The 19,693-nt window shown below is 38.7% G+C and overlaps 1 pseudogene; it reads right to left on the reverse strand.

Annotated features, from left to right (window-relative positions):
• Positions 1-4,551: 4,551 nt before the first annotated feature.
• Positions 4,552-6,460, reverse strand: LOC116151010 (probable protein BRICK1; annotated as a pseudogene).
• Positions 6,461-19,693: the final 13,233 nt, after the last annotated feature.

Consider the following 19,693-nt stretch of genomic DNA (forward strand, 5'->3'; position numbering starts at 1 on the left):
GAGCCCTTTTAAAATGCCAGAAGCAGGTATGTTCTCCATTAAGTGTGCAAATTATAGGGTGTCTGTTTTCCACAATATTCTATTTGTAATGATACAGGGGTAACAGTACTGTTCGTTTAGAGCAGAGTTCACTTATAAAGATGATTTGAAATGTAGTTTCGACCTTAAGTGCCTGACTTACTGGACTATCAGGTATAGAAACAAATTTGGTTAAAGCCATACTGAATTATAAGATGAAAATATTTTCTTACTTTTAAGTATGAGTCCTTTAACCAACAGTTGTTAATTTTCATGTGCTTTTGTAGAGTTCTGCGTTTAACATACACGTAGTGCATTTGTAACACACATCAGTTTGTATGACATATGCTGAAGCCTTGAAGTAGGTTCCAGTACCAGCTCTAACGCAATTTGTGTGACTCTGGGCCTTTAACTTCCAAACCCATCTTTGCTCTTATACAAATAGTGAATTCAAATCAGATATTTAAAAATCATTTTCAGGTCTGATTTTTGCATACTCTGTTTCTGTTGCATTGAACACGAAGATACATGATTTTATTTATGATAAATCATCAAACTCTGACCTGAGTCAAGTTACAACACCTGAGTGGAGGTTTCCTCACTACTAAGAAAAGGAACACTTTGCTTGACGGTTGGTTTTCTGTAGGGGTTCTGAAGGCCCGTCCTCAGATTCTGCCAAATTCTGAAATCTCTGGCTCTCAACAGACAATTGCATTTTGTCTTTTTTTCCTTCCAGTTTTTATTGATATATAATGGACAAAAATGTGAACAGTTGCATTTTAAATCCTTCCCCAAATGAAGCCTCAAATGACTAATTACTAAACTTTCAAGAGACAATCTAGTTTCTAGTCTCTATGTCTGATCAGGTAGAGAAAGTGCAGATAGTCAGTGATGCTCAAGGCGGGTGCAGGATGCATATGCTTAGCACGCTTTCTATCCCACTGTCCACTGTCAGTCTTAATGAGCCAGTCTTCCTAAGAAAATGCAGGCACTATGATATAATCATCTCTAACCATGTGACATGTGGCATGAAAATTTTGCGCCCCGAGGTATCAGGTTGGTAAGACTGAAATGCAAAGACCATAGCTCAAGTACTTCGTGAGTAATCAAGTTAAGTGTGTCTTACGTGTGTGTTTTGCAGATTACCAACTATTAATTACATAGCTTCTGAATTTAAAGGAAGCACTTGATGTTTAGGAAGTAAATTACCTTTCATTACATTCCTTGCCCATTCCAAACTCTTTACATTAAAAGATAGTTTTCAGGCTACTTTCAGGAACCTATTGAATATGGTTAAAATGTACTCATGGGAAGACCATAGCCTTCAATACATATGCTATTAAAAAAGGAAAAGATTATAAATTACATGTGCGTCCAATATAAAAAATAATCAAAGGTCAAAAAAGTGTAGACCTAAGGGAAAAGGAAAGAGAGTCTTAAGAAAATGCTTAAAGTGTGAGCATTAGGAAAAGGAAAAATAATCCAAGTAATCAATAAATCAAAGAGCTTGCTCTTTTAGAAAATATTTGTGAGTAGAAGATCCACTAGTTTAGAGAGTCTTGCAGAGAGTAGACAGAAGGCCAAGTATACCTAATAAGGAACACGAAAAAGACGCAAGCAGATATGGAGTATGTTATCTGTCTCTCTTTACCTTTCTATGTGTACATATGGCTTTCCAGGTTTTTCCCCCTTTTTTTCACCCCACTTTCTGTCTTTGTTCCAGGCTGTGAGAAACGGTACTATTTTCCTTCACAATTTGATGTTACCTTTGATGGTACTGACTTAAAACTAGTGGAACTATTTGATACATTATACAAACTGGAGTGCTTTTAAGAATGTAAAGAGCCACCGTTCATAATTACAGCAGGAGTATGGATGAAAACAGGGACAAATGGTTAACCTACTACCACATAAGGGTGACTTACGCTAGCTCCTAGAAACAGTTTTGCACTTTTCCACAGACGGAGCCGAAACAAATGCAATACTAGCCTTTCTCTTTATTTCATTTAAGCAATTCTAAGTGTGATGTTACTGTTTTAGATATCCTATATTCAGAATGTTATTCAAGTCAACGCATTTATATGAAATTTTAAAAATTCCTTCTGTTTCCTAGGTATTTCATTTGTTTTGATTTTTTCTAAAAGTATAAAAAATGTTGCTTTCCACTTAAAACTACTCGCAACAGAAACATTGGGTTCAGTGAGTTCTGAAGTTGAACAGTCGACTTGTTTCTCTGTACCACTAGAAAGAGTGATGTGTTTAGCAAATACTGTTAATGTGTCTGAAAGTCTACCTTCAGAGTCTCTGCAGAGGTTTAACTGGATATAAGCCAAGGGTCACCCTTAGGGTTCTGGTTTTAGTCCATGTTATAAAACTGAAACTGTAGTGTCCTCTGTATGCTTTAGTGCCATCTAACAAAATTTTAACTAATATATCCAAATGTTATGTTGTCTTACAGGTGAAGGGAAACCACAGGTTTAATTGAAGACAAGCTGTAACCATGTAGGCTGTTATTGTGTTGGAAATGTACCTGTTCAGATTCTCTCAATAAAGTTTTGCAGTTTTGTCCAAAGAATTCTTGCACATCTTTTGTTAAATTTATTCCTAGGTATTTGATGCTGTTGAAAATTGTACGTTTTTTGGAAATTTTATATTTTGTTTGGTCTAGTGTAGAGAGACATAATTTTTGTATATTGCTTTTTTTTTCTTTCAAGCAATCTTGCTAAGTATGTTTAATTCCTAAGGTTTATCTTTATGTAATTTTCAACATGCAAATCATATCATCTTTGAATAAGAATAACAGTTTTGTTCCTGCCATTGTAAACATTATAGCTGTTATTTCCTTTTCTCATTTTATGTCATCGGGCAGACCCTCCACTACAATTACGGTCAATAGAACTGGTGATAGTGGACATCCTTGCCTTAGCCCTGATGAGAAATGGAAAATTTTCAACATTTCACCATGATGTTTAATGTGCCTTTTTCGGCAGATACACTTTATCAGAGTAAATTCATTTATTCTTAGTTTGCTTAGAGTATTCATCTTGAATATATGTCGAATTTGATCAAACACTAGAAGTACATTTATTGAGATCATAAGATTTTTTTCTCTCTGTCAGTCAGTTAATGTGTTGAATTACAGCGGTACGTTTCCATGTTTTAAGCCAACGTTATATTCCTAAGGTAAAGACACTTTGGTCATGAGTAATCTATGCCCTAATAATTTGTTTAGGATTTTTATGTATATTCGCATGAGTGACACTAGCCTATACTTTTATTTTATCTACTCTCTTTCTGGGACTTAGTATCAAGTTTATGCTAGCTTCACACAGGCTTGGGGTGTAAAATCTCTTTTTCTGTTCTCTGGAGCTGCAAGGCTGTGAGTAATGTAGGGCCAGGCTTTCTTGTGATCACTTGTTTCTGGATTGCTTCTCTCTCTTAAGATTGGATCCCTGCTGAAAAGGCAGAGACAGAAGGTGCATCTGCATGTTCCCATCTCTTCCAGCTTTGGGAGGTGCCCATCTCCCCTGCAAGATGCCTCTAATGATGCTGTCACTCTAAAAGCTACCTGCTCCTGTTTCTGTGCTGACACTGATCTTCTGTACACAGAAAGTTACAAGTTATCACTCTACAATACAGATGGACCTAGAGATTGTTCTGCAAAGTGAAGTAAGTCTTTCAGAGAAAGACGAATATCATATATCACCTACATCTGGAATCTTAAAAAAAGGTACAAATGAACTTATTTGTAAACCAGAAATAGACTCATAGATGTAGGAAAACTATGGTTACCAAAGGGGATGGCGTGGGAGGGATAAACTGGAGTTTGGGATTAATACATACACACTACTATGTGTAAACTAGATAAATAACAAGGACCTTTATAGCACAGGAAAGTATATTCAATACCTTGTAATAAGCTAAAATGGAAAAGAATCTGCAAAAATACAACTGAATCACTTTGCTGTACGCCGGAAACTAACACAACATTGTAAGTCAACTATATACTCCAATGAAAAATAAAAAATGAAACCATTGAAAAAGAAGTCATCACTCACTAACTTCCCTTAGATGCTTTTGAGCTGTGCTGTATGGTCACAAACGGCTGACTATAGCTTCATTTATTGAGTTCTTTTATCTAATAATAGGTTTTACTATAAAAACTCACATTTATAGAGTACGTACCATCTGTTAGCCATTTCTTTGTGCTACTTTCTGTACATGTATGACGTCATCAAATCCTCACAAAGAGGATAAGGCAGAGTTTTGACAAAATTGAGAATCTCTGACTTCAGTAAGAAGCAGATTCGGGGGCTCCAGTTCTAAATGCAGAGCCTTGCTCTTTTCCTTATTCAGGAGCGCACAAGCTCCTGAAGTGTTTGAGTACAGAACTGATGGTGTATATGATGACTTTAGTTGTAATTTGATGTTTTTCTAAAATTTTAAATTTAATTTCTTTTTTAAAAAAAATCAAGTGATTTTATTCAGCTAAGATGGAGTTCTTTTTTAAAATTTCTATTTAATAGACTTTATTCTTTTAGAGTAGTTTCAGGTTCACAGCAGACTTGAGCAGAAAATACAGGGAGTTTGCACATAGCCCTCCCCAGTCACACATATGTACTCCCCTACCGTCAACATCCCTCATCAGTGTGGCGTATTTCATATAATTGAACCATCATGGGCACATTATTATCAACCAAATTCCATAGTTTATATTAGGGTTCACTCTTGATGTTGTACAATCTATGGGTTTTGACAAATGCAGAATGACGTGTAGCCACCTCTTTAGTATCATACAGAGAAATTTCATTGCCCTAAAATCCCTTCTGCTCCATCTATTCATTCCTCTCTGCCTCCCTCTCCCTAAGCCCCTGGAAACCACGATCTTTTCCAAGGCTGTGCCTTTTCCAGAATGTCATTGTGTTGGAAAGGTACAGTTTGTAGCCTTTTCAGACTGGCTTCTTTCATTTAGTAATATGTCTTTGCAGTTTCTTCCGTGTCTTTCATGGCTTGATAGATCATTTGTTTTTACTGCACGTATAGTTTTGAATTTCCATATATGTACTCTTCATTGTTTCCAAGAACGCTGAGAACTTTAGCTTTTTTTTTTTTTTAAATTAAGTTTCAGAGTTTATTAGGGAAATAAGAGAGGCAAAGACACCCCAAATGACAGAAAGAAAACTCTGAAAACGTCCCTTTGCAAGCCAAGTGGAGGCCTGGACTTGACCTCCCACAAAGGACAAGAGACTGGTGTGTTAGCACCAACATTCTCTGGCAGCCACCTTGCCGGAGTGTGAGCGTCTCAGCCAGGACTGCTTCCCACCCCAGCCAAAGGTGAGGAGGAGACAAAGACTGTAGAGTTAATGCAGAGGCGATGAGAGCTGCAAGGAAAGGGAGAGAGAGAGGTGGGGAGGACCGTGACAGAGTCTCAAGCTTTTGGCTCTTCGCGCCTCAAATACGTTGACAAGTAGTTCTGCAAAATGTTTCCGAAAAGGTAAAAACGCCTAACATTGTTGCCAAGAGTTCCCCTGGTCCTCTCCCAACGTGCCACCTCACGCTCCTGGGTGTACATAGCAGAGCCCAAAGGCCACTGTTTTGAAAAAAAGAAAAACAAGAAGAAGCCCGTTGTCCTGTAAGGAGAGAGGAAGGAGCTGAAGGCTGTTGGGGCCTTTCCCACGTGGGCCTGTGTTCTGTAGAAGCAAATTCCCAGCAGCAGTGTGGCACGATTCTACGTGAGGGTCTCACCTTTTGTCACCCAGACTTGAACATACTTAATTTTCCATTGAAGAGCTGTCAATCTCTTGTTTAGTGTTGCTAGTCTTGAACAGCAAGGCATATCGAACGAGTTGAGAGTCTGCGAGTTTCTTGATGCTGCTGGTGATGACCTCAATGTACTCCCGGTTCACCCAGTCCTGGTGGATCTCCTGCTGCACCAGGTCCTCTTGTCCTGCCTTGGCTGCTGCCTAAGGAAGAGCCAGAGCTTTAGCGTTTTAAACGTACATAGCTATCAAAGGAATAAAGCCAACCACAAAAGAAGAATTAATTTGAAAAGATACATACGCCCTAGTATTAACAGCAGCGTTTTTTATAATTGCCAAGATATGGTGGAATCCTAAGTGCACATGAATAGTTGAATAGATAATGAAGATGCAGCATATCTATGTATATATGTAATGGAATACAACTGAAACATTAAAAAGAAGGCTATTTTTCCATTTGCAGCCCTTCATTCACTTTTTTTTTTCAATTCAAAAAGTAGAATTTTATAACTGGCTTTGACATTTCCATTACATCAAAAACAAGAAAATACCTAGAAAAAAACTTACCTATACTCCAAAAACTGAAATGACACAAAGAAATGGAAAGGTTTCTTGTGCTCTTGGATTGGAAGAATCCACACTATGAAAATGCCCACACTACTGAAGGCAATCTGCAGATCCATCGCAACCCCCATCAAAATACTCGTGACATTCCTCGTAGAACTAGAACAAACGATTCCTAAGTTTATAAGGAACCACAAAGACCCCAGACAGCCAAAGCAATCTTTTGTAGTTCTCTTTTTCTCCTCTTTCTTTCGTTTGTTGTGTTTCCTCATGGTTTGATGAATAGAGAAGGCCTTTTAACATTTGTTGTAAAGCTGGTTTGGTGGTGCTGAAATGTTTTAGCTTTCGTTTATGTGTGAAGCTTTTGATTTCTCCATCAAGTCTGAATGAGAGCCTTGCTGGATAATGTATTCTTGGCTGTAAATTTCCCCCTTGCATCACTTTAAATATATCATGCCTCTCCCTTCTGGCTTGTAGAGTTTCTGCTGAAAAATCAGCTGATAACCTTATGGGAGTTCCCTTCCATGTTATTCGTTGCTTTTCTCTTGCTAATTTTATTATTTTCTCCTTATCCTTAATTGTTGTCAATTTGATGAGTATGTGTGTTCCTCTTTGGGTTGATTCTGTGTGGTACTCTCTGTGCTTCCTGGACTCGGGTCACTGTTTCCTTTCCCAAGTTGGTGAAGTTTTCTGTTATTTCTCCAAAATTTCTCTGGTCCTTTCTCGCTCTCTTATCTTTCTGGGACCCCTATAATGTGAATATTAGAGTGCTTCATACTGTCCCAGAGTCCTCTTAAACTACCCTCATTTCTTTTCATTCTTTGTTCTGTTTTCTCTTCTACAGTAGTGATTTCCACTAATCTGTCTTCTAGCTGACCGATCCTTTCTTCTGCTTCATTTAGTCTTTTCTTGGTTCCTTGGAGTGTATTGTTCATTTCAGTGATTTTATTCTTCAACTCTGTTTGGGTATTCTTTATATTTTCCAACTCTGAGAAAAACTTCACTCTGTGCATGTATACTCCTCTTGAGTTTTCTAAACATCTTGGCCATCATTACTTTAAACTGTTTCTCAGATAAATTGTGTGTGTCCTCATCACTTATTTCTTCTGGGATTTTATCTTGTGCCTTGGCCTGGGAGATATTCCTCTGCTGCCTCATGTTGTCTGTCTTTCTATTTGTATTTTTAGGTAAGTTAGTTACATTTCTCGATGTTGGAGAAGTGGCCCTCTGTTGGAGATGTCCTATACGTCCCACCAGTACACTCCTCTCTTGGAACCCACGGGCCAGTGTCCAGCCGGTCCGAGTGTAGAGTTTGGCCTGTGTTTGTGGCTTCCTCCCACAGGCTTTGGGATTGTTGTTTTCTTATTTCTGGTATCTTCCCCTGGCGGATGAGCCTAGAGTACAGCCTTATGCAGGATTCCTGGCAGGAGGAGCCTGCCCACTGTTGTGGGAAGCTTGGTCCTGGACCTTTGGTGCTTAGGACCCTGTCTAGAAAAGTATTGCTTAAGAAGTGGGCTGATGGGTGGAGCTGTGTTTCTGCCGTGTATGTTGTTTGGCCTGAGGCTTCCCTACAGGCTGTTGAGTGGGGCTAGGTCTTGGTGCTAATGATCCAATCAAGATGTCAGCCTCCAACCATCAAAGACCTAGAATTGCCAAAGCATTACTGAAGAGAAAGAAAGAGGCTGGAGGAATAACTCTCCCAGACTTCAGACAATACTATAGAGCTACAGTCATCAAGACAGCATGGTATTGGTACCAAAACAGACATATAGACCAATGGAACAGAATAGAGAGCCCAGAAATGAACCCACAAACTTTTGGTCAACTCATCTTCGACAAAGGAGGCAAGAATATACAATGGAATAAAGACAGTCTCTTCAGCAAATGGTGTTGGGAAAACTGGACAGCAGCATGTAAAACAATGAAGCTAGAACACTCCCTTACACCATATACAAAAATCAACTCAAAATGGATTAAAGACTTAAACATAAGACAAGATACAATAAACCTCCTAGAGGAAAACATAAGCAAAACATTATCTGACATACATCTCAAAAATTTTCTCCTAGAAGAAATAAAAGCAAGAATAAACAAATGGGACCTAATGAAACTTACAAGCTTCTGCACAGCAAAGGAAACCAGAAGTAAAACAAGAAGAAAACCTACAGAATGGGAGAAAATTTTTGCAAGTGAAACCGACAAAGGCTTGATCTCCAGAATATATAAGCAGCTCATACGACTCAATAAGAAAAAAATAAACAACCCAATCCAAAAATGGGCAGAAGACCTAAACAAGCAATTCTCCAAGGAAGACATACAAATGATCAAAAAGCACATGAAAAAAATGCTCAATATCACTAATTATCAGAGAAATGCAAATCAAAACTACAATGAGGTATCACCTCACACCAGTCAGAATGGCCGTCATTCAAAAATCCACAAATGACAAATGCTGGAGAGGCTGTGGAGAAAGGGGAACCCTCCTACACTGCTGGTGGGAATGCAGTTTGGTGCAGCCACTATGGAAAACTGTGGAGATTCCTCAAAAGACTAGGAATAGACTTACCATATGACCCAGGAATCCCACTCCTGGGCTTGTATCCAGAAGGAAATCTACTTCAGGATGACACCTGCACTCCAATGTTCATAGCAGCACTATTTACAATAGCCAAAACATGGAAACAGCCTAAATGTCCATCAACAGGTGACTGGATAAAGAAGATGTGGTATATTTATACAATGGAGTACTACTCAGCCATAAAAACCGACAACATAATGCCATTTGCAGCAACATGGATGCTCCTGGAGAATGTCATTCTAAGTGAAGTAAGCCAGAAAGAGAAAGAAAAATACCATACGAGATCGCTCATATGTGGAATCTAAAAAACAAAAACAAAAACAAACAAACAAAAACAAAGCGTAAATACAGGACAGAAATAGACTCACAGACAGAGAATACAGACTTGTGGTTACCGGGGGGTGGAGGGTGGGAAGGGATAGCCTGGGATTTCAAAATTGTAGAATAGATAAACAAGATTACACTGTATAGCACAGGGAAATATACACAAAATGTTATGATAACTCACAGAGAAAAAAATGTGCCAATGAGTGTGTATATGTCCATGAATGACTGAAAAATTGTGCTGAACACTGGAATTTGACACATTGTAAAATGATTATAAATCAATAAAAAATGTTAAAAAAAAAAAAAAAAAAGATGTCAGCCTCCAGGACAGCTCATGTAGATGAACACTTATGAAATGTCCGTCACCAGCTTTTATGTCCCCTGGGTGAGCCGCAGCCATTCCTATGTCCCCAGGAGACTTTTCCAAACCAGCCAGCAGGCCTGGACCATGTTCCTATGAAATCAATGCCTCTGCCTTTGGACCTAGCACACGCCAGATTCTGTGTTCACTTCCCAAGAGAGTGAAATCTCTGTTTACCCCAGTCCCAGGGTCTCCTGGATGTATGCCCCACTGGTCTTCAAAACAGGTTGTCCTAGGGTCTCCTTCTCCTCTCAATGCCAGAACCCTGGGCTGTGGAGCCTGACATGGGGCTTAGAACTCTCACTCCTGTGGGAGTGCCTCTGCAACTTAATTATCCTTCAGCTTGTGGGTTGCCAAGCTGGGGGATATGGGGCCCATTTATATCAAGAGCATGCCCCTCCTACCATCCTGCTGTGGTTCTCTCTTTATGTTTCCAGTTGAAGGCGATCTTCTTTTCTAGGTTCCAGTCTTTTTTTTTCAATAGTTGTCTAATAGTCATTTGTGGTTTCTTTGTAGTTGCGCAGAGAGGCAAGCTGGTGCTCCTGCCACTGCATCATCTTGACCAGAATACATATCTATTGTGTTTTTAACTTCATCTCTGTATATTTTTTAAAGTGATTCATCTAGGAATTGAAATATATATACTTAACTCTTCGTAGACTACTGAGAATCGACATCTCACCATTTCGCATGGAAGTAGAAATCGTACCACCATATAGGTCCCTTTATTCTCCCACTCTTTATGTTATAGCTGTCTTATATATTACAATGATATACATTGGAATCCCATCAGACAATGTTTAAATTTTTCCTTTCAATCCTCAAATATATTTTATTTATTTATTTATTTATTGTGTTTGTGTGTGTGTGTTTGGTTTTTTTTGTTTTTGGTTTTGTTTTTTTTTTTTTTTTTTTTTGAGGGGAAAGGTAATTAGGTTTACTTATTTCTGTGTTTTTTGGAGGAGGTACTGTGGATTAAACCCAGGATCTCATGCTTGCTAAGCATGCAGTCCACCACTTGAGTTTACCCTCCCCTCAAATATATTTTTAATTACTTCAAAAAGAGAAGGCTAGTCTATTATATGTGGCCACATACTTACCAATTTCATTGCAGTGCTTGCTTCCTTCATAATGTTCCAAGTTTCCTTCTGGTATCATTTCCCTTCTGGCTGAAGAATTCTGATTGCAATTCTTTCAGGTCTGCTAACCACATATTCTTCTTTTTCTTCATCTGCAAATTTTTTTTAAACATGTGCTTTCCTGAAAAATATTTTGCTAGATGAAGAATTTGGGGTTGACATTTCTTTACTTTCAGCATTTAAAAAATGTTGAGAGCAGAGGCCAAGATGGCAGAGTAGAAGGATGCTCATAGCTCACCCTCTCCCACAAATACACCAAAAGTCACATCCACGGAACCACCCAGCCAACCAGAGCACCTGCTGCACTCTGACAGAACATTGCCCTCTTGAAAAGACAAAGACACCACGAATCTGGTAGGAGAAAAGGAAAGAAGAAAAAGCAAAACAGTGCAGGATCAGTCCCGCGAGGAGGGAGCGGCAAAGGATGAATAGCGCTCGTTCACTGGGTCTCACCCCTCTCCAACAGAGAGGTCAGCGGGACTGAGGGGGAACCTCTGAGGCTCGGATCTGTATAGAGCACCCCTTGACCAATAGAACTAAGTTAAACAGGCACAGAGGGTCTCTGCAACTTCCAGCCCTATAGGCAAAGTGGCAGGTGGGGAATGGGACAGGGTGCCTGAGCCAGGAAGCAGACTGGGGCAGGCTGCACAGAGCCAACTCCAGCGGAATGCAAGGTGCTGTGTGCCTTGGATGAGTGGGTACACATGGCAAAACAAACTGAGCCCTCCATAAAATATGAAAAAAAAAAAAAAAGGCTGACGTGCCCTGAGGGGAAAAGGGGCCTTACCGCCATCTCTGAAAACCCACGGAAGGTTTTCTGGAGAAGAGAGGCAGAACTCGGCCACTGCCGCCATATCCGCTGGGGTTTATCACCCAGGCGGGAACGTGGTCAAAACCTGAATCTGTACCTAAAAGTTTAGCAGCCTCAAATGAGAGAATGAGACTTGTTTAAAGCCCGAGGAATATAGGATCTTTTTGCCCTGGTACCTCAGAGAACTTGTTCTGCCAAGACAAACAAGGAGCTGAGTTTTGGCTTGGAGCAGGGGCGGGGCTTTTCCTCCCTCTTCCCCAAACCCGTGTACGGAGGGCTGACCCAGGGTGGCGCGGGCAGCTGCCCATAGCAGGGGAGCGACTAGGCACTGGGAGAGGCCTGGTGGCCACCCACCTTGCTGGCAGGAGCGCAGAACTTGATTGTGGTGCTGGAAGGGGGTGCGATTTGCCCACCTGCCTCGCCTCAGCACAGCATCTGACTGCGTCATCAGGAGGGGGAGTGACCTGCCTGCCCACCATGTAAGAGCACACCACCTGACCACAACATTGGGAGGGGGTGTGATCTGCTTGCCGACAGGCAGTGGGAGCATCACAGACGAGGGGCGCCAATGAGGGCCTCTGGAAGCAGCAAGCTGAGTTCACAAAACAGGGCAAAGACAGAAAGACATCATGATAAAATCATTAAGAGTGCACAGTCTCCATGAGAACACATCCCCCTCTTTTTTAAGACGTCTCAACTCGAGTGCTAGCCTGATTCAACTTGCTCTTCTGTTATTGATTATACACTGTTTTCAAACCTTTCTTTCTCACTTCTTTTAAAATTCTCTCTTTTTAAAAAAGTTTTATTCCTGAATATGCTTTAGATAGATAAATAAAGTCCTTAAGGACCACAATAGATAAGTGATACTCCGTAATACACAGTGCCAGAGAGAGATGAGCAAGATCAAGAAGCAGAGGAACCACTCCCAATTAGAAGAGCAGGAAAAATCCCCTGAAAGAACAATCAATAAAAAAGACATTGATGGTCTACTAGATCAAGATTTCAAAAAAGGAGTGATCAAATTACTGAAGGAACTAAAAGAGGTAGGGTTTAGAGATAAAACATGTGTCAAAATGAAATTGAAGCTATAAAGAAGAACCAAGTAGAATTGGTAAACTCATTTGCTGAGATGAGAGCTGATCTAAAGGCTGTACAAAGCAGGCTAGATAAGGCAGAGGAACGAATAAGTGACCTAGAGGGCAGGTTAACAGAAAGCATCCAAAAAGAAGAGCTGAGAGAAAAATAAAAACCAATGAAAACAATATAAGAGACCTATGGGATAATATAAAGCATGCCAGTCTACACATAATAGGGGTTCCAGAAGGGGAAGAGGGAGCAAAGGGGATTGAGAAGGTATTTGAAGAAATCATGACTGAAAACTTCCCAAACTTAAAGAAGGAATCAGATATCCAAGTACAGGAAGCTCAGAGGGTCCCAAACAGGAAGAACCCAAACAGACCCACAGCAAGATATATCATAAGCAAGATATATCATAATAAAGATGGCCAGAGTCAAGGATAACAAAATGATGCTAAAGGCAGCAAGAGAAAAACAAAGAGTGAGTTACAAGGGAACCCCCATAAGGCTCTCAGCTGATTTCTCTACACAAACACTGCAGGCCAGAAGGGAGTGGCAAGATATATTCAAAGTCCTGAATGAAAAAAAGATGCAGCCTAGGATACTCTATCCAGCAACGCTATCCTTTAGGATAGAAGAGAGGTAAAGAATTTCACAGACAAGCAAAAACTACAAGAGTTTAGCAACACTAAACTCCAAAAGAGTATTATTTCTCTGAAAAGAAAAAGAAAAATCTTCCCTAGTATCTAACATCTATATAATAATGATGAAACAAGGATAACTGAATTTTTCTTGTCCTTAAACTCTTGTTTGGAGCAACCTGATATTTTAAACCTCATCTCCAGAGCTCCCCGATACTACTATCAGTACTATGGTGATAGCTGATTACTAGCTGCCTAATTCAAGATAAGGCTCCCCTAAATCTTGTAAGTAGTTTTCCGCATAGTTCAAAGTCAAAGAATATTCCAAAGAGCTATTCTCTTTGGGCTTCAGAAGCATTTTCACATTAAAGAAAAAAATTACAGGATGGATCTTTACTTTTTTTCTGAGATTTTGCAAGGTGAATCAAATTCAAGTGTAATTCTCCAATTCTGTTTTTAAACATTACTTGGGAAATAACATATTCTATGTTGAATAACTGACAGTTGTCACAAAGGTTATTATTCTACCCTTACTCTGATCTTTTTAGACTCTTGCTCTAGTGAAAAGTTAAACCATGCGTGAAATAAAACAAACAAGGAAAGAGATGAATGAAAGAAAGAGAGAGAAAAAACAAAACAAAACAAAAATTCCCAGGGTTAATATAAATTGAAGAAAAGATAAAAAAAAAAAACTAAGACTGATGTGCTAAAAGAAGAAAAGTGAACTTAAATATAGAACAGAAACAGACTCACAGATATAGAATATAAACTTGTGGTTGCCAGGGGGGCAGGGGGGGTGGGAAGGGACAAACTGGGAGTTCAAGATTTGTAGATACAGACATTTAAATATAGAATAGATAAACCAGTTTCTACTGTATAGCACAGGGAAATATATTCAAGATCTTGTAGTAGCTCATGGTGAAAAAGAAAATGAAAATGAATATATGTATATTCATGTATGATTAAAAAAGTGTGCTGTACACCAGAAATTGACACAATATTGTAAACTGACTATAATTCAATAAAAAAAGCTCAAAAAAATTTTTAAATGGTAAAGCTCTAAATATTCTTAGAAACAATGAACAGTATATACATTTAAATTTTAAAAATATGTGCAGTATATTGTGTATATGTATTTACTTGCAATACATTGTATATGTGCAGTCAAACTGTAACAATTCTACCTAATAAAACTGAAAACTGAAAAAAAAAATGCTATTATATCAGTATAGGAAAAGAATTGATTTTGGAGTTTAGTTCTGGCCCATAGATGTGACAGGCTTTGTGATTTCCAGTTGAGATAAATCTTTTTAATAGTTCCAGTATTGTCCATGTAAAGTTGGCATTAATATCAATGAACTCTGTCATTTATTTACTATCAAGCATACATTTTTCATAAACACAATTTATTTATTTTCTTTTAAAGACTTTCTTAGTGCTTTTGATTATTTCTAAGGCTTTATTACGCTAAATTTTGTTTCCTGCCTTCTTTAACTTATAACGCTAATTTCACTTAAAATATGTTGTAAAATTAAAACAGATAAAAATAAATTTAATAACTTTTTTCAAAAAAAAGCTAAAGCTCTAAATATTCTTAGAAACAATGAACAGTACATATAGGTAAATTTTTTAAATATGTGCAATATATTATGTATATGTATTTACATGCAATATATTATATATGTGCAAATTTTAACAATTCTACCTCATAAAACTGAAAACTGAAAAAAAAAACATAATAGATACATTTTAAAGGAATACTAAAAGATGTTAAAAAACCCAAAAGAAAGCAAGAAAGAAGAGAGACAAAAAATAATAATAATAAACCAAGGGAAAAAACAGGAAACAAACGGTAAAATGGTACACATAAACCCAAACATACTGGTAATTACATTAAATGTAAATGTTCTAGACCAACTCTAGTGAGTCAGAAGCTTCTTCATCAGGCTGAGTGGTGAGGAGGGAGACTTGTGTGGCTTTTCAGGGACATGTTTGTCAGTTCAAGAATTTTTCTGGGGAGAAATCCAAACACAAATTCAGAGAATAGGGAGATGCCTTCAGTTGGGACGTGAATACACTAAATACTAAATATCAGGCCCTTCCAAGAGAATGAGTTTGGGATCCACTTTCTGAGTTGTATTGGAACCAGAACCCGAGGTAAAAAGCAAAAATGCTCTCCAGTTCATGCATGCTTTTATGAAGTTTTAATGGCTAATTTTTCCAACAACACTGAAGTAGCTGAAAAATATTGAAAACCTGACAAGTAAATGTAAAATTTACATTATTTTAAACTTAAATATTTCACCTATACTCAGGGGGAAGGGTATAGCTTAGTGGTAGAGTGCATGCTTAGCATGCACAAGGTCCTGGGTTCAATCCACAGTACCTCCATCAAAAGTAAATAAGTAAACCTAATTAAATATTTCACTTATACTCAAAGCAAAATTTATTATAATTTTATGTTTCTGTCTTTAATTAAAAGCAAGCTCATCAATCATGTTTTTAAAATATACTTGTTAGTTTATCTCCTTTTCAGTTGAGAGACTTGCCATTTTTCATAATTTCTCATGATCTGTGACAACCTAAAATAACTTTTAATGATGTGTCAGCTTACTAAAACCTCATTCGCAGGACCCCATTGTGACTATTATTGTTAAAGGAATTATCAAGACCACTTCTAAATTTGGATAAGATTGCACTAAGCAAAATTTGTGAATCAATTTTAAAAGAAAAAGCATGATGGTTGTTTTTAATATATTAAAATTAATGCTCGCATCTAAAACAATGTAAATGGTCTAACCACACCAATTGGAAGTCAAAGATTCTAAGGATGGGTTAAAAAAAAAAAAAGGAAACATGACCCAGCTATATGCTATCAACAGCAAACTGACTTCAAATATAATTTTATATATATATATATATATATATATATATATATAATAAAGTTTGCAAAAAGATATACCAAATAAATACTAATAAAAAGAAGGCTCATGATGATCACTGTATAACGTATGTAAATATCAAGTCACCATATTATGCACTAGGAACTAACATAGGGTTTAGGTTAATTATACTTCAAACACAAACACATAGAAAAAGAGATCAGACTTGTGGTTACCAGAGGTGGGGGGAGGGAGAATTGGATGAAGGTAGTCAAAGGTACAAACTTCCAGTTATAATATAAGTAAGTACTAAGGATGCAACGTACAACATGAGAAACATAATTAACACTGCTGTATGTTATATATGAATGTTGTTAGAAGAGTAAATTCTGATTGGAGCGGCCAAGATGGTGGAGTAGAAGGATGCTTGTAGCTCACCCTCTCCCAAGAATACACCAAGAGTTCCATCCACAGACCCACCCATCCTCTCAGAACACCTGCTGAACTTTGACAGAACATCGCCTTCTTCAAAAGACAAATTAGCCACAAATCTGGTAGGAGAAAAGGAAAAAAGAAAGAAGAAAAAGGGAAATAGTGCGGGACTGGTCCCGTGAGGAGGGAGTGGCAAAGGAGGACTAGCGCTCATTCACTGGGTCTCCCCATCTCCAACGGAGAGGTCAGCGGGACAGAGGGGGAACCTCTGAGGCTCGGATTTGTACAGAACAGCCCTTGACAGACAGAACTAAGTTAAACGGGCACAAAAGGTCCCTGCGACCCCCAGCCCTAGACGCAAACCAGCAGGGGTGGGATGGAACAGGCTGCCCGAGTTGGGCAGAGAACTCGGGCCAACTGTACAGAGGCAACCTCAGGGGACTGCAGTGTGCTGTGTGCCGTTGCTGGGAGGGTACACAGAGAAGAACAACCTGGGTCCTCCATAAAATACAGGGGAAAAAAAAGCAAAGCAACACTACTGGTGTGCCCTGGGGGGGACGGGCACCGTAGCCTTTGTCCCCGCAGACCTGCAGCACCAGTACTGGCACGTCCTTGGGAGGAGAGAGGCGGGGCTCAGCCACAGCCACAATATTCTCTGATGTGTGGCTCCCAGGCAGAGCGGAGGTCAAAACCTGATACTGTACCTAGGGGCTCTGCAACCTCATAGACAGGACTGAGATTTGTTTACAGCCCCATTCCAGAAATATATAAATAGCTCATACAACTTCATAAGAAGAAAACAAACAGCCCAGTCCCAAAACGGGCAGACCTAGGAAAACAGTTCTCCAATGAGAACTACTTATCAGAGAGGTGCAAGTCAAAACTATGGTGAGGTGTCACCTCACACCAGTCGGCGTGGCCATCACTGAAAGTTCCACGGACGATAAATGCTGAAGAGGGTGTGGAGGAAGGGGAACCCTCCTACACTGTTGGTGGGAATGCGGGTTGGTGCAGCCATTGTGGAAAACAGTATGGAGACATCTCAGACGACTGAAAATAGACTTACTATATGACCCAGCAATCCCACTCCTGAGCACATATCCAGAAGGAACTTTAATTTGGGGGGACACCTGAACCCCAGTGCTCACAGCAGCACTATTTACAGTAGCCAGGACATGGAAGCAACCTAAATGTCCATCAACAGATGACTGGATAAAGAAGTTGTGACATATTTATACAATGGAATTCTACTCAGCCATAAAAAATAAAATCATGCCATTTGCAGCAACATGGATGGACCTGAAGATTGTCATTCTAAGTGAAGTAAGCCAGAAAGAGAAAGAAAAATATCATATGATATCACTTATATGTGGAATCTGGAATGAAAAAAAACAAATAAACTTATTTACAAAACAGAAACAGACTCAACAGACATAGAAAACAAACTTATGGTTACCAGCGGGGGAAGAGGGTAGGAAGGGATAAATTGGGAGTTTAAGATTTGCAGATACTAACTACTATATATAAAATAGATAAACAACAAGTTTATACTATATAACACAGGGAACTATATTCAATATCTTGTAGTAACTTATGGTGGAATATGGAACAAATATATGTATATTCCTATATGACTGAAGCACTGTGCTATACACCAGAAATTAACACAACATTGTAAGCTGACTATACTTCAAAAAATATATAAAAAATACAAAATAAAGATCAAGACAAAAAAGACGTTATCAAACTGTAAAAAAAGAAAAAGAAATAAAAGAAGACCTAAGTAAGTGAATATAGTGTTCATGGGTTGCCAGATTCAATATAGTTAAGATGTCAATTGTCCCCGAACTGATCTATAGATTTAATGCACTTCCAATCAAAATCCCAGTAGGATTTTTTCTGTAAATACAGAATAATTAATTCTAAAATGTATGTGGAAAAACAAAGGAATTTCAAGTGTCAAAATCACTTTGAAAAGCAGCAACAAAATTGAGGGGGGGAGGGTATAGCTCAGTGGTAGAGCACATGCTTAGCATACACGAAGTCCTGGGTTCAATCCTTGGTACTTCCATTTAAAAAATAAGTAAATAAATAAATAAACCTTACTACCTCCCCCTTTCAAAAAATAAATAAAATAAATAAAAATTTTTAAAAAGGAGTAACAAAATTGGAAGATTAACAAGGATTTTAAGAATTGCTATAAAGCTACAATAATCAAGACAGCATAGTATTGGCAAGGGGAGAGACATCCCTCTGTAAACTATCAGTTGACCATATTTGTGTGTGAAGGTGTGACTATGAAGGGGCAGCACAAGGGAGTCCTGTAGGGTGATGGAACAGTCATGTACCCTGAATGTGGTGGTGGTTACACGAAGCCACACGTGGTTTAAAACTCCCAGAACCCCCAAGGTCAATTTTACTGTATGAGCATTTTTTTAAATCAATGTTTAAAATTTTGTCAATCATGCAGGTGACAATCCTTGCCTTCTGTAAAACTGTTTTAACACAGGTGTATGTGTGCCTAACCAGTCATTTTGTTTGCTTTTGAGCTGTATATAAAGGGAATTCTATGGCATGTCCTCTCTTGTATCTGACTTCTTTCACTTAACATTTTGTCTGTGTGTAGTTTAGTTCATTCCATCTCAAAGCTGTGTAGTATTCCATGGTGTCCATATAACACAGTTTGTTTATGCTTTTCCTACTGATGTATAACTGGGTTGTTTCCAGTTTTTTGCTATTACAAATATTGTTACAAACTTTCCTGTATTTCTTCCAGGGTTACATATATGCACAAGAAAGCTCACCACAGCTAGTTTAAGATGGTAAACAAGTAGATCACACGCTACCTAACCATCCAATAGAGAATGACTGAACACACTCTGGCTGTAATAAATGACGACACATCATCAGAATCACTTCAAAGCCTGTGAGCTCTGTTTGGAAGTTACACGAGTGCTCACCGGGGGCTGTTGTGATGACAACTCATGAGCCTAATGACTGCTGATGGGTCTCAGTGACCTTTGGGACAGGGAGCTCACTGAGCTCATCTCGGGGCTCCCCAAGGGCAAAGATGGGGACAAACAGGAAGGAGCCTGTGACACAGG

The sequence above is a fragment of the Camelus dromedarius genome, chromosome X, assembly GCF_036321535.1.
Source record: "Camelus dromedarius isolate mCamDro1 chromosome X, mCamDro1.pat, whole genome shotgun sequence".
NCBI lineage: Eukaryota > Metazoa > Chordata > Mammalia > Artiodactyla > Camelidae > Camelus > Camelus dromedarius.